Source organism: Carcharodon carcharias, chromosome 20, assembly GCF_017639515.1.
Source record: "Carcharodon carcharias isolate sCarCar2 chromosome 20, sCarCar2.pri, whole genome shotgun sequence".
Lineage (NCBI taxonomy): Eukaryota > Metazoa > Chordata > Chondrichthyes > Lamniformes > Lamnidae > Carcharodon > Carcharodon carcharias.
In genome coordinates, this window is record NC_054486.1 from 101,194,753 (window position 1) to 101,207,688 (window position 12,936).

Consider the following 12,936-nt stretch of genomic DNA (forward strand, 5'->3'; position numbering starts at 1 on the left):
TCACTGAACAGTGCTGATTCTCCCTAATCAGCTTATACATTTCTAAGTGCTTACCCACTCTGTCACCAGTGATGGATTAGAGCAAATCTTCCCACGAGCGATCTTCCCAACCTTGCTCGTAGTTTCTTGGTTTGCCACTCCTTTCTTTTTGAATAAGGTACAAAGTTTCCTACCTCCTAATCTTTTGGCAAAATTGAATGAATTTTGACGGATACCACCTGATGCTCCTCACTTGTTTCTTGTTTACTATCTTTGGATGAGAAATGGGTGTGGAGATTTTCCCAGCTTCAATCCCACTGTCTTATCCATTAGTTTTTCTGTTTATGTTGATCCCTGTAAATCTTTTCCCTTCACTAATCTGTTGTCTATTCTCCAAACTTGCGGGCTTCTATGTATCTCTGGTATTGAATTTTCCTCCATTTTGATGACCAAGAATAAAGTATTAATTTAGTATTCAGCCATGTTCCTACCCTCTACTGCCCCTCTGACTGTGCCCTCTCTACAGCATTTAGTATAGTCGACTATGCCATCCTCTTTCAACATCTCTGTTCCCCCATTGTCTATCTCCGTGGGACCTACATGCCCCGCAATTACCTACCCAAACATAGTCACAGCACCTCGAGCAATAGCTGCTTTTCCTCTCTCACATGGGCACTTCCAGAGTCTCCAAGATCTACCTTTGCTCGGAGCAGGAGAAGGCCATTCAGTCTTTCAAACCTATTCCTCTATTCAATTAGTTCATGGTTGACCTGTTTCTTAACTTTATTTACCAGCCTTGGTCTCCTAAGCCTTCATAGCCTTGCCTAACAAGTCTATAAATCTCAGCTTTGACATTTTCAGTTGACCTCCCTGGTCACAACAGCTTTTTGAGGAACAGAATTCCAGATTTCCACGAGCCTTTCTGTGAAACAGTGCTTACTGATATTGTTCCTGAACAGCCAAGCTCTCATTTTAAGATTATGCCATTTTGGCATGACACCATTTGCATGCTATTTCACTATAAGATCATCTGCACACATCGGGGCCAGCCTCTACACATATGTCAATGATACCCAGCCCTGCTTCTCCTCCCTGCTTTCCAACCACGGTGGTTGACAGGGCCCTCAACCGTGTCCGGCCCATCTCCTGTGCATCCGCCCTCACACCTTCCTCTCTCTCCCAGAACCATGATAGGGTCCCCCTTGTCTTCACTTATCACCACACCAGCCTCCACATTCAAAGGATCATCCTCCGCCATTTCTGCCAATTCCAGCATGATGCCACCACCAAACGCATCTTCCCTTCACCCCCCCGGCGACATTCCTCAGGGATTGTTCCCTCCGGGACACCCTGGTCCACTCTTCCATCACCCCCTCAACCCTGTCCCACTGCACCTTCCCATGCAACCGCAGAAGGTGCAACACCAGCTCCTTTACTTCCCCTCTTCTCACTGTCCAAGGACCCAAACATTCCTTTCAATTGAAGCAGCATTTCACTTGCACTTCCCTCAATTTAGTCTACTGCATTTGCTGCTCCCAATGTGGTTTCCTCTACATTGGGGAGACCAAACGCAGACTGGGTGACCGCTTTGCAGAACACCTTCGGTCTGTCCGCAAGCATGACCCAGACCTCCCTGTCGCTTGCCATTTCAACACTCCACCTTGCTCTCATGTCCACATGTCCGTCCTTGGCCTGCTGCATTGTTCCGGTGAAGCTCAATGCAAACTGGAGGAACAGCACCTCATCTTCCGACTAGGCACATTACAGCCTTTCGGACTGAATATTGAGTTCAACAATTTTAGATCATGAACTTTGTCCTCCATCCCCATCCCCTTTCCGATCCCCCTTTTTTCCAATAATTTATATAGATTTTTCTTTTCCCACTTATTTCCACTATTTTTAAATGTATTTCCATCCATTGTTTTATCTCTACCTTTTAGTCTATTTCGATCCCTTCCCCCCACCCCACCCCCATTAGGGCTATCTGTACCTTGCTTGTCCTGCTTTCTACCCTTAATGTCACCTATTATCACATTCCTTAGATAATATCACCACCTTCAACACCTCTTTGTCCTTTTGTCTATGACATCCTTTGGTTATCTCCACCTATCACTGGCCCTCTATCCAGCTCTACCTGTCCCACACCCCCTTAAACCAGCTTATATTTCACCTCTTTTCTACATTTCCTTAGTTCTGTTGAAGAGTCATACGGACTCGAAACGTTAACTGTGTTCCTCTCCGCAGATGCTGTCAGACCTGCTGAGTTTTTCCAGGTATTTTTGTTTCTGCTTCTCCTCAAGCTGCTTTAACTGCCTCTGAATTGGTGACTCTCTTAGTTGATGTCCAGTCTTGGATAGAGTCTTAAGTTCCTTCACCTTAACTTTGGGGAAAACAAAGACATAATTTTTGGCCTTACCCACAAGTTCTGTCTCCATGTCACTGATTCCATTCTCCCTTTGCTGGCCTTTCTTGGGCTGAAGCAGAAGGATCACAGGTCTGGTGTCCTGTTTGGTCCTGAATAACCGCGGGCCATTGGGAGCTTTTCGAGGCAGAAATTTCCAGACTTCCATGGGGGCCATAGAAGCGATGTGAGAGAGCGAGAGTTTGGGGGGCATAAAAGTGGCGAGAGCTTGGAGCCATAAAAGCAACACGAGAGTGCGAAGGTTCGGGGCCATCAAAGCGGCGAGAGAGGGGTGAGAGCTCAGCTGGGTATTACATAGTCTGTGGGTTCAGAGCCACATTCAGAAACAAAAATCGAGGTGTAATAACACATGGAAGTTTTAAGTTGATTGGCTGGCGAGTATTGCTGCTTAGGGACTGAGTTTAAACAACTGGCAGATTAAAAGTGATAAAGGTATTACATATTATTAACTAACAAGTGAATAGCTGGTTGAGTCTTACATTTTATTTTTAGGAACATAGGAACAGGAGAAGGCTGTTCAGCTCGTCGAGCCTGCTCCGCCGTTCAATATGATCATGGCTACTCGAACACTTCAATGCCTTTTACCCACACTATCTCCGCAACCCTTTACATTATTGTTAATCAGAAATCTATCAAACTCTACCTTAAACATACTCAATGACTGAGCTCACTGCCCTCTGGGGTAGAGAATTCAAAAGATTCACAACTCTCCGAGTAAATAAATTTCTCCTCATCTTGGTCCTAGGTGGCTTCTCCCTTATTTTGAAATTGTGTCACATGGTTCTAGACTCCCCAACCAGGGGAAACATCTTACCTGTATCGACTCTGTCTACTCCTTTAAATATTTTGTAGGTTTCAATGAGATTATCTCTCATTCTTTGAAACTCTAGAGAAGACAGGCCCAGTTTTCCCAATCTCCCGCCATCCCCGGAACAAATCTGGTGAACCTTCATTACACTCCCTCTATGGCAATAATATCCTTTCTGGGATAAGGGGACCAAAACTGCACACACCACTCCAATTCCGGTCTAACCAAGCTTCTATACAATTGAAGCAAGACTTCACTGCTCCTGTACTCAAATCCTCTTGTGATAAAGGCTGACATTACATTCCTAATAGCTTGCTGTACCTGCATGTTAACCTTCAGTGACTTATGGACAAAGACACCCAGGTCCCTTTGTACATCTACACTTTCTAATCTCTTACCGTTTAGGAAATAATCTGCACATCTGTTCCTTCTACCAAAGTTGAGATCCTCACATTTTTCCACGTTATATTCTATTTGCCATGTTCTTGCTCACTCATTAAGTTTGTCCAAATCCTCTTGTAGCTGCTTTACATCCACGAACTTGGAAATATTACATTTGGTCCCTACATCCAAATCATTTCTATATATTGTGAACAGCTGGGGTCCATATACTGATCCTTGTGGTACCCCACTGGTCACTGCCTGCCAATGTGAGAATGACCTGTTTATTCTTACTCTCTGTTTTCTTCCTGTTAGCCGATGCTTAATCCATGCCAGTATATCGCCTCCTTTCCCATGTGCTTTTAATTTGCTAATCAACCTCCTGTGGGGGACTTTGTCAAAAGCCTTCTGAAAATCCAAGTATACCACGTCCATTGACTCTCCTTTATCAATTTTGTTGGTAACATCCTCAAAAAACTCCAACAAGTTTGTCAAATATGATTTCCCATTCGCAACCCCATGCTCACTATGCCCAATCAGATCGTGATTATCTAAGTATCCATTTGTCACATCCTTTATAGTAGATTCTAGCATTTTGTCTACTACTGATGTAAGGCTAACAGGTCTGTAGTTTTCTGTTTTCTCCCTTCCTCCCTTCTTAAATAGTGGGGTGACATTTGCTACCTTCCATTCTTCAGGAACCATTCCAGAATCTATAGAATTTTGGAAAATGATTACCAATGCATTCACGATCTCTATAGCAACCTCTTTCAACACTCTGGGATGCAGAATATCATTCCTCAGGGACTTATCAACTTCCAGTCTCATTAATTTCTCCAATACAACCTTATTTATACTAATTTCCTTCAACTCCTCATTCTCCCTAGTCCCCTGGATCTCTAAATCTGGGTGATTTCCTGTATCTTCCTCAGTGAAAATAGATAAAAAGTAATCATTTAGCTTCTCTGCCATTTCTCTATTCTCTATTATGAATTCCCCTGACTCTGGCTGTAATGGACCCACATTTGTCTTAGCCAAAAGCTTCCTTTTTACATACCTAGAGAAGCTTTTACCGTCTATTTTTATGTTCTTTGCTTGATTACATACATATTCTATTCTCCCATTCTTTACCAGTTTCTTGGTCTTCCTTTTCTGTATTCTAAAAACCTCCCAGTTGTCAGGTTTACCACTACTTCTGGCAACTTTATAAACCCTGTCTTTTAATCTTAACTTCCTTTGCCAGCCACGGTTGACTGACTTTTTTTGGGTTTTTGCACCTTGAAGGAATGTATTAGTGCTGTAAGCTATGTAATAGTTCTTTGAAGACTATCAGTAGCCTATATACAATCATACTTTTTAATGCATTTTCCCACATGCCTTCATAATTCCCTTTTATTCAATTTTAACACCCTTGCTTCAGATTGAACAACCTCACTTTCAAACTTTCTATCATATTGTGGTCACTCATCCCTAAAGGTTCTTTTATAACAAGATTATTAATTAGCTCTTTTTCATTACACAATTCTAAATCTAAAATAGCCTGTCCTCTAGTCGGCTCCTCAACATACTGCTCGAGAAAACTATCCCTAACACACTCCAGAAACTCGTCTTCTACAGCATTAGTGCTCAATAGGTTTACCCAGTCTACATGCAGATTGAAGTCACCCATGATTGCTGAATTACCTATGCTACATGCTTCTCTCATCTCCTGATTAATACCATGCTCCACATTTACCATTACTATTTGTTAGCCTATAAACAACTCCAACCAATGTCTGCTGCCCTTTGCTGTTTCTTAGCTCTACCCAAACAGATTCAACACATTGTTCTTCCTATCTGAGATCCTCCCTTATTATCAGTGCAACTCCACCTCTTTTCCCTTCTTGTCTGTCCTTCCTAAATGTAGAATAACCTTGAATATTCGGTTCCCAGTCTTGGTCACCTTGCAACCATGTTTCCGTAATGGCAATTATATCATACCCATTTACCTTTATTTGTGCCTTTAGATTATCTACCTTATTGAGTGCTGCATGCATTCAGGTAGAGTGCCCTTAACTTTGTCTTTTTGACATAATTCCACATTTGAAGCATACTCAGTGCTCTGCTTTGTTTCTCCCGCCTTCTAGTCTCACTACTACTTCCTGTTACCAACTTTACTTCCTTCCAGTTTGGGTCACCCCTCAGATTCCCACCCCACTGACAAGCAACAGCACGAGCAAATCTGCCTGTGACTATATCAGTCCCAGCCCTGTTAAAGATGTATCTTGTCCAGCTTGTACAGTTCCCACCTGCTCTAGAACCGGCCCCAATGCCTCAGAAATCAGATGCCCTCCCTCCTAAACCAGTTGTCCAGCCATGTATTTAATGGATCAATCCTCCTATTCCTAAACTCACTAGCACATTGCACTGGGAGTAATCCTGAGATTACCGCTCTTGAGGTCCTGCTTTTTAATTTCCTTCCTAACTCCCTGAAATCTGCTTTCAGGACCTCATCCCTCTTGCTACCTCTGTTGTTGGTACCAATGTGGACCACAGCTTCTGGCTCATCCCGCTCCCCCTGAAGGATGTCCTGCAGCTGCTCCGTGACATCCTTGACCCAACACCAGGGAGACAACACACCATCCTGGAGTCACATTTACTGCTGCAGAAATGCCTGTCTGAACCCCTGAGTATGGAATCCCCTCTCACTGTTGCCCTTCCATTCTTCATCCTCCCTTCGGTACAGCTGAGCTGCCCGTGGTGCCACAGGCTTAGCTCTGGCTGCACTTCCCCTGTGGAATCATCAGCTTCATCAGCACCCAAAATGGAAAACCGATTACCAAGCAGGATAGACCTGGGGGCTCCTGCACTACCTGCCTGGTTCTCTTAAACTGCCTGGTGGTCACCCATTCCCTCTCTGGCTGTATACTTCTGACTTGCGGTGTGACCACCTTCCAAAACCCGAAACTAAAGCTTGTGCAGCTTACGACAATTCCTACAGATGTGTTTGTCTGGGACACATGGTGCACTCATGACTTCCCACATACCGCAGGATGCACAGTCCACTTTGCCAAGCTGACCTGCCATCCTGTAACTCTAAAAATTAGAGTAAGTAGAATGAGTAGAATAAATTACTAGTAACAACTTTACTATGATTACACTAACTTTATCTTTCTTTGGTTTACTTTATTGCTTTATTTCACTTTGGCTTGATTTAACTTTACTTCCCTATTGATAGTGTTCCTTACTGAAGTTCAAATAGCTACTTCTTTATAAATGATACGTTTTTCTAGTTTTAAGCTATTTAAACACACTCCCTAACAGCAGCTTCTCACCAGCCAATGAACTTACAGTTTTCCTGTGATGTCATTCCTGAATCTTTTTCAAACTCAGCCTGCTGTCCGAGTAGAGGTGGCCCTCGGGTCTGGCTGTCTCTGCTCCCGGAAGGTGAGTCATGTAAGGTTTATTATATGGTCCACCACTCCACTTCTAATTTCCACCCCTCTATCACCCTCACATGGTCCATCTCCGACACTTCCCTCCCTTTCCTTGACCTCTATGTCTCCATTTCTGGTGAAAGACTGTCCACCACTATCCATTCCAAGCCCACCAACTCCCACAGCTGCCTCGACTACAGCTGCTCACACCCTGCTTCCTGTAAGGACCCCATCCCATTCTCTCAGTTCCTTCGCCTCTGTCGCATCTGTTCCGATGATGCCACTTTCCTAAACAGTGTTTCTGACATGTCTTCCTTCTTCCTTGACTGAGATTTCGCACCCACTGTGGCTGACAGAGCCCTCAACCATGTCCGACCCATCTTCCGTGCCTCTGCCCCCACACCTTCATCTCTCTCCCAGAACCATAATCCCCTTGACCTGACTTTTAACCCCACCAGCCTCCGCATTCAAAGGATCATCCTCTGCCATTTCCGCCGACTCCAGCATGATGTCACCACCAAACGCATATTCCTCTCACCGCACCCCCCCCCCACTGTCAACATTCTGTAGGGACCGTTGCCTTTTGGACACCCCACCCAACTCCACTCCTCCATCACCCCCAACATCTCATCCTCCTCCCACGGCACCTTCCCATGCAATCGCAGATGATGCAACACCTGCCTCTTTACCTCCTCCCTCCTCACCATCCAATGGCCCAAACACTCCTTTCAGGCGAAGCAGCCATTCACTTGCACCTCGTTCAATTTGGTCTACTGCATTCGCTGCTCCCAATTCCTCCTCTAGAGACCTCTCTACATTGGAGAGACAAAATGCAGACTGGGAGACTGCTTTGCGGAACACCTTCGATCTGTCCACCATCATGACCCAGCTCTTCCTGTCGCTTGCCATTTCAACACACCACCCTGCTCTCATGCCCACATGTCCGTCCTTGGCCTGTTGCAATGTTCCAGTGAAGCTCAATGCAAACTGGAGGAATAGTACCTCATCTTCCGATTAGGCTCTTTACAGCCTTCAGGACTTAACATTGAGTTCAACAACTTCGGACCATGAACTCTCTCCTCTCTCTTCACCCCTTTTTTAATCCCTTTTTGCAAAATTGATTTTTATTTTTATCCACTTTTTAAAAATTCATTTTTATTTTTATTCATTTATTCATTATTTCATCCTCATTTTTATCCCCCTTTTATACCATTTTCGATCCTTTTTTCCCCCACCACCGTCCCTTCCCCCCACCCCACCTCCACAGGGGCCATCAGTCACTTGTTCATGTTATTCTTTTCAGAGTTCTTACCCTTGTTCTGCTATTATTGCATTCTGCTTTCTTACCTTTGCCACTATCAGCACCTTTTTTAGCCCCTACCACTACCATTAAATCCCCCTTTGTCCTTTTGTTCATGACATCTTTGTCAACATCTCCTTTGTCCCCACTATTGCTGGCCTTCTATCCAGTTCTACCTGTCCTACTCCTCTTAAACAGTATAAATTTAATCACATTTTAATTTCTCTTCAGCTCTGAACAAGGGTCATACGGACTGAAAATGTTAACTTTGTTTCTCTCTCCACAGATGCTGTCAGACCTGCTGAGTTTTTCCAGCATTTTCTGTTTTTGTTTAAGGCGTATTACTACTAGTAAGGCGTGTTAAATGTTAGGATTTATCAATATTAGTAAGGTTTATTAATAGTAAAGCTTACTGACAGCAGTAAGGTTTATTAGCAGTAGCAAGGTTAGCTAATAAATAGAGAAATGGCAGGGCTGCTCTGACCTCTAAAGTGCCCATGGTGTGCTATGCGGGAACACTAGGACGCCTCCCGTGTCCCTGGATAACCATTTGTGCAAAACGTGTCATCAGTTGCTGCAGCTTGAGCTCCAGGTTTCAGAACTTGAGTAGCAGCTGGCATCACTGCAGTGCATCCGTGAGGTTGAGAGCTTCATGGATAGCATGTTTATCGATGTGGTCATCCCACAGCTTAACACTATGCAGGGAGGGAGGGAATGGGTGACCACCAGGATGTCAATAAGGAACAGGCAGGTATAGCAGGAGTCCCCTGAGTGCATCCCACTCACCAAGCAGTATTTAGTTCAGGATACTGACGAGAGTGATAGTTCATCTGAGGAATGCAGCCAGGCCCATGGCACCACAGGTGGCTTGGTAGTACGAGGGGTTACAAGAAAGACTGGAAGAGCAATAGTGATAGGTGATTCGATTAGTTATGGAAATAAAATGATTTTCTGTGACTGCAGATATGAATCCAGGATGGTGTGTTGCCTCCTGGTGCCAGGCTCAAGAATGTCACTGAACGGTTGTAGAGCACACTGAGGGGGTGGGGGATGAGAGTGAACAGCCAGCAGTTGTGGTCCACGTTGGTACGAACAACATAGGCAGAAAAGAGTGATGTGTTCCAGCAGTCAGGATTTAGAGAGCTATAGGTAGGAAATTAGCAAGCAAGACCTCAAAAGTAGTAATCCCTTGATTACCCCCAGTATTATATGCCAATGGGTATAGAAATAGGAAGATAAAACAGATAAATGTGTGGCTGGAAAGATAGTATAGGAGGGACGGCTTCCTTGGGACATTGGTACTGGCTATGTGGGAAATGGCACCTGTACAGGTCAGGTGGGCTGCAACTGACAAGAGTCGGAAGAGAGTTTCTTGTGGGGTGTTTTGCTAGGGTAGGCTTTAAACTAACTTGGCATGGGTGTGGGAACCGGGCAGTAGTGTCAGAGGAATACCAAAGTGCACAGAATACTGAGAGAGATAATAAGGAATAGTAAGTTAGTAGATGGGTCAGAATAAGAGTGAAAGTAATAAAGTCTAAATCAGGGTTACTGTGTGTGTATGTGAATGCCTGGAGTGTGGTAAATAAGATTGGGGAGTTACAAGTGCAGATTGCCATGTGGAAATATGATAACATGGCAATAACAGAGACCTGGCTCAAAGAAGGGCAGGACTGGGTGTTCAACATTTCTGGATACAAGGTGTTCATGAAAGGTAGAAAAGGCAGAAAAGAGAGAGGGGAGGTGTAATTGATTAAGGAGAGCATCGAGGTGCTGGGGAAAGTGGATGACAAGGAGAGAATTATTTGGCTAGAGCTAAGGAACAAAAAAGGTGCAATTACGTTGCTCGGCAGTCTATAGGCCACCAACTATTGAGAAGATGTAGAGAAACAAATTTGTAAGGAAATTTGATACAAAAATTGCAGAGCAGTTATAATGGCAGGGGGCGGGGGGTTTTAATTTTTGAATATAGATAGCAGTAATGTAAAGGGCAGAGAGGGGCAAGAGTTCCCAGAGTGTGTTCAGGAGTATTTTCCACAGCAGTGTGTGTCCAGTCCAACAAGAAAGGAGGCACTGCTAAACCAAGTTCTTGGGAATGAGATGGGCCAAGTGGATCAAGTGTCAATAGGAGAACATTTAGGGGTGATCATCATATAGGGAGGTGGTGACGTAGAGGTATTATCACTGGGTTAGCATTCCAGAGACCCAGAGTAATGCACTGGGGGCTCAGATTGAATTCAATAAAAATCTGGAATTAAAAGTCTGACCCCAAAACTGATGCTGATTGTCGTAAAAACCCATTTGATTCGCTAATGTCCCTTAGGGAAGGAAATCATCTGTCCTTACCTGGTCTGGCGTACATGTGGCTCCAGTGTGCTTGACTCTTAAATGCCCTCTGATAAAGGGCAATTAGGGAAGGGCAATAAATGCTGGCCTAGCCAGCGATGTCCACATCCCATGAATGAATTAAAAAAAGGTCATTGTATCACAGAGTTCAGGTTGGCTATGGAAAAGGACAAGCAACAATCTAGAGTAAGAATAATTAACTGGAAGAAAGCCAATGTCAATGGGGTAAGAATGGAGAAATTGGAGTCAAAGGTTGGCAGGAAAAACAATCGGTGACCTTCAAAGAAGAGGGAGCTTGGGCATGGTCAAGGTATATTCCCTTGAAAGGAAAAGGTAGAGCAAAGAAATCCAGAGCTCCCTGGACGACAAAGGAGATAGAAATTAAGATAAAGAAGAAAATGTGTGCTTATGACAGATGTCAGGTAGAAAATACAATTGAGAATCGTTCTGAATACAGAAGGTTCAGAGGAGAATAGCAAATAAGAGAAGCAAAAAGGGAATGTGAAAAGAAACTGACAGTTAGAATAAAAGTGAATACCATATAAGTGTATAAATAGTCAAAGGTTGGTAAAAGGATGATTGGGGATCAAAAAGGGGATTTTCACATGGAGGCAGAAGGCACACTTTGTATCTGTCTTCACTAAGGAAGAAATGCTACCCAGGCCATAGTGAAAGAGGAGATAATTCAGACACTGAAAGGGTTAAAATTGATAAGGAGGGAGCTTGGATAGGCTGTCTGTACCGAAAGTGGACAAGGCACCAGGACCGGATGAGATGCATCCAAGGATACTGAGGGAAGTGAGAGTGGAAATTGCGGAGGCACTGGCTGTAATTTTCCAGCCTTCCTTGGTCTCATGGGTCATGCCAGAGGACTGGAGAATTGCAAACGTTACACCCTTGTTCAAAAAAGAGTGTAAGGATAAGCACAGCAACTATGTGCCAGTCAGTTCAGCTGCAGTGGTGGGGAATCTTCTAGAAACGATAATTTGGGACAACATTAATAATCACATGGACAAATGCAGGTTAATTAAGGAAAGTCAGCATGGATTTCCTAAGGGAAAATTGTATTTATCTAACTTGCTGGAGTTTTTTGAAGGGGCAACAGAGAGGGTTGAGGAGGGCAATGCTGTTGATGTGGTGTACGTGGACGTCCAAAAGGCATTTGATACAGTGCTGTACAAAAGGCTTGTGAGCAAAGTTATAGCTCATGAAATAAGTTACAGTAGCAGTGTGGATACTGAATTGGCTGAATGACAGGAAACAGGAAATAGTGGTTAATGGATGATTTTCAGGCTGGAGGAAGGTTTGTAGTGCAGCTCCCTGGGGGTCAGTGTTGGGAGCCTTGCTTTCCCTGATATATATTGATGACTGAGACCTTGGTATACAGGACAGAATTTCAAAGCTTGCGGATGATACAAAACTTGGAAATTTGTGAACCTTGAGGAGGATTGTGTAGAGCTTCGAAAGAACATGGACAAATTGGTGGAATGGATGGACAGGTGTTAGATGAAGTGCAATGAGGAGAAATGAAGAGATTTACCTAGGTAGAAAGAACATGGAGTAACAATACAAAATAAAAGCTACAACATTAAAGGAGGTGCAGGAGCAGAGGGATGAGGTGTATATATTGAGTCATTGAAGGTGGCAGGACAGGTTGAGAGAGTGATTAATAAAGCATACAGTATCCTGAGCTGTATTAATAGGGGCATAGAGTACAAGAGCAAGGAGGTTATGTTGAACTTGGGTAAGACACTAGTTCAGTCTCAGCTGGAGTATTGCATCTAGTTCTGGGGGCTGTAATTTAGGGAGGATGTGGAGGCATTGGAGACAGTGCAGAAAGGATTCATGAGATTGAGTCCAGGGATGAGGAACTTCAGTTATGTAGACAGATTGGAGATGTTGGGACTGTTTTCCTTGGAGAATAGAAGGCTGAGAGGAGATTTGATAGAGGTATTCAAAATCATGATGGGTCTGGACAGAGTGGATAGAGAGAAACTGTTCCCTCTCGTGAAAGGATGAGAACAAGAGGGCGTAAATTTAAAGTAACTGCGTATGGAAAAAATACTTTCACACAGCGAGCGGTTAAGGTCTGGAATGCACTGTTTGAAAGTGTAGCAGAGGCAAATTCAATCAAAGGATTCAAAAGGGAATTAGACTGTTATCGGAAAAGGAAGAATGTGCATGGTCGTGGGGAGAAGGTGGGAGAGTGCGCTGTAACAATTGTGGGCTTTTGGGAAACTTTGAGCATATTCCAAGGGGGAGGTTCTCCTTATGACATTCTTCCGCT

At 43.9% G+C, this 12,936-nt stretch overlaps 1 protein-coding gene across 8 annotated transcripts in view; it reads left to right on the forward strand.

The window, feature by feature from the left end:
* The window catches only part of adck1 (aarF domain containing kinase 1), a 514,542-nt gene that overhangs the window by 11,925 nt on the left and 489,681 nt on the right, over nt 1-12,936 (forward strand). The window lies entirely within an intron of this gene.